This window comes from Poecile atricapillus, chromosome 6, assembly GCF_030490865.1.
Source record: "Poecile atricapillus isolate bPoeAtr1 chromosome 6, bPoeAtr1.hap1, whole genome shotgun sequence".
In the NCBI taxonomy this organism is placed as follows: domain Eukaryota; kingdom Metazoa; phylum Chordata; class Aves; order Passeriformes; family Paridae; genus Poecile; species Poecile atricapillus.
Window position 1 is genome coordinate 25627401 of NC_081254.1, and position 3502 is coordinate 25630902.

Below are 3502 nucleotides of genomic sequence, written 5' to 3' on the forward strand. Positions count from 1 at the left end.
GCTTGGGTCTTGAGGCTTCACTATCATCCACAGATACCTGCAGTCCTTCAGTCAGCTAATCTCACTTTTGTCTCATTTTATGTATTATTCTCTTATTTCAGGATCCACTTTTTCTGGCACATTTATGCTTCCCTTACCCCAGTCTCCTCCCAAACAGCCAGTCCACCCAGATTACTTCTTCCTCAGTTTTGCTTCATCTATCATTAAGACTGACAAGTCTGATATCGTTACCTTGGCAATCGCAGCCTTACATAGTATTGCTGATACGGTGCAGGTGGCCTTGAAAGGTTTTACTCTGCAAGAGCTGCTTCAGACACTCCATAATTATCTGGTTCCTCCTGGTTATATATTGTTTACTTTATACACGCCAAGACAAATCATTCAATTCCAGCCTTAATTCCCACACCCAGCTCCAGTTACCTACCAGCACTTTCTTATCTTACACACAGACAGTTTGCATAGCAGAGCAACATGTTTTGTACTTCCACAGCATTCTGCTCTCTCAGCTACTTGATTACAAGTCTTTGTCCTTGAAGAGCTCTTAGAGAATCTCCTGATATCCTGCAAAGGAGTTAACTGGTCACATAGCCTGGTTCTCCAGAGGGAGTTTGTGTCCACAGTGGGTTTCCTCTGTTGACAAGCACCAGGGTCACAGAAAACTGTTTACATTTTAACTCTTTATTCTTTAAATACAATTAGATCCCATTCCCACATATCCTGCATCAAGGATAGATCTGCAGGAGTATAGAAGGCATAATCTTATACACTTGCACTAAGTCTTCCCAGGTGATCAACATTCTAAACAGCAGGGCAGGAAACATTATCCAGTCTTTGGGTTGTATTACACACGACGTACCCCTCTAGCATGTAAGGGAGTTTTGTGTTACAACAGCAACACACACTGCATTTCTAGTGCAAGTTCAAACAGCTGAGTTAGAATTACCCATAGGAATACTACTCTTATTGCATCCCCAAGGCAGACAACTGCAGTATCTGCTGATCTTTAACTTTGCTAAAGCTTAAAAAAAAACAAAAACAACTACCTTCTGTTATGGTCTTTAGACAATACAGAACATAGCTCACAAATAACATTATTGATTTTTTAAAATGAGAATAAAAAAAAAATATCCAGGAATACAATCACTCAAAGGCCTTTCTGTATATTTTTTTCCAAATTAAAGTGCTTAAAGCCTCTCATCACACAACAATGCCAATTTACATTAGTATCTTTTACAAGCAGGTAGTGCTAGGAATGTTACAGAGTAGAGCACTAGCCTGAATCAATACCACAACCAAATTATACTACCATAGGTGGACTTGCACCCACATAATCAAACAGTAGATGTGAAAGGAATGCCACCTCCAAAGAGATTTGTGTTTTTAAAAATCCAGACAAAATACAGAACACCTCAGTTGCACACTGCTCTACTATTACAAACATTTAAGGTAGCATATAAATGCAGCAACATCACAAAACAGCCCAGTCTATAAGTGCAGAACTCAGACACATTTGCTAGGCATACATGTACTCACATTTAGAGAAAAGATAACCAAGAGGATGCCTTCACTTAACCAAGAAACAGTAGGATGCACAACCTGATCATAAGAAAGCAGGTTACTTTCTACAGGCTCTTTTTCACTGAAGTGCCTTAAGGGGACACACAGAGAGTACAGAAATGCCTTAAGATACCACATTACACCTTATGGAAGTTTTTCCTGTGGTAACCAGGGCTGCAAAACTTGCCTGAACTTGCCCTTATACCTAAAGGCAGCAACAGGAAACTCATTCCTTCAGCAATTACTTTACATGCTCAGACAGGGAACGAGGATACAGAACAAAGAAGCAGCTAAAACCAGTACGTAAAGCCAGCATAGAAAAACCTCAAAAGCACTTACCAAAACGTCTGGTTCTTTCTCAAGTCAGTAAGATTTAAAGAACTATAACCTTTAAAGCAAAAGACTAATATAGAAAAGAGCCCCCCTACTGAGGACTACAGACATAAACCCTCTTATTTTCTCTTAGTGTTACTTCCCCCAAGCTTTCTATTCACATGTAGCCCTAACTAAGCTGGTATTTGTAGTAACAGCTCATCCAGCTTGTAATCAAGTAAGAAGCCATATCAGTGGCTCCCATCAGCACTACCTTATTGTAAGCACCTGCATTGTGCTGGACTTTTACAGACAGAAATCTCCACAGGAGTTTTAAATGGATGACTCCGTCTGTGAGGTCGGCTCACCATCACCCAGCACAGCAGGAGCAGCAGTGCAGCTCCTTTGGGATGCTTAGTGATTCTGTGATCTTAGAGGTCTTTTCCAAACTAAATGATTCTTTGATTAGTGCCTTATTCCTTGCTCTTCTGTTGGTGATCTCAATAGCTGAAGCTAAATACCTACAAATCACTCTTTAATTACAAACCATGTTGATTACAATTAGTTGTCTGGCTTCTGGGAATTTAGAAAAATTACCTGCTTAAGAAGCTACTAGTAAGTCTACTGTGCAAAAACATTGGAAAGTAATAGGGTGCGATAATACCTTTCTGTACATAGCGATTGGCTTTTGCCTTAATTTTTCATGGTAAAATTTCCCCTGGTGAAATTTGAGAATAGCTGAATGGAAGCAACTGTTGCTGTGAGAGAGGAAAGCTGACGCACATGCTGAATATAGGAATTGCTTCTTTGGAAGAAAAGGCCACAGAGAGATCTTAAATTATAATGGGCAAGGATAGTCCCTATTTTCTGAAATACACAGGATGAATGGAAATTAATCACAGGAGAGAAATGTAAGTAGCTGATTACTAAGACTGGAGACATATTTGCTGGATTACTGCCCCACCTACCCAAGCAGCCATGTATATATTTTTGTTTCTGCAAGATGTCATTCTGCATCTTGGCACATCTTCGGAGAAGAGGAGGCTCAGGGGGGACCGCACTGTTCTTTACAAACCCTGACAGGAGGTTGTGATGAGGCAGAGGCTGGTCTCTTCTACCGTGCCTACAGTGAGAAGAAATGGGCTCAAGCTGGGACAGTGGAGATTCAGATTAAATAACAGATTTTTATTTTTTTTTTCACTGTTCAAGTGATCAGGCATTGGAATTGTTGCCCAGATGGTGGAGGAGTTGCCATCCCTGGAGGTTTTCAAGTAGCCTCTCGATCTGGCACTGGGTGATATGGTTTAGTGGCTTAGGGGCAACAGTGGTGGAGCTGGGCTGGCGGGTGGACTGGATAAACTTGAAGATCTCGTGCAATATTGATGATTCCACGATGATTCCCTGTCTCCGAGCGCTGGCGTCCCCGACCAGGCCGCGTTTCCATGGCGACAGGAGGACGGACCATAGAGGTGGCGCAGGACCAGAGAGGCCCGTGAGGCTGGGGGCGGGGATATGCAAATAAGGGAGCCGCGTGCCTTCACGCGCGATGGCTGCCGGGAGGTGCCGGCGCCTTCACTTGCCAGGGCGCAAAATGGCCGCGGGGCGGGGCTGGGAGGGTGCGCATGCGCGGCCG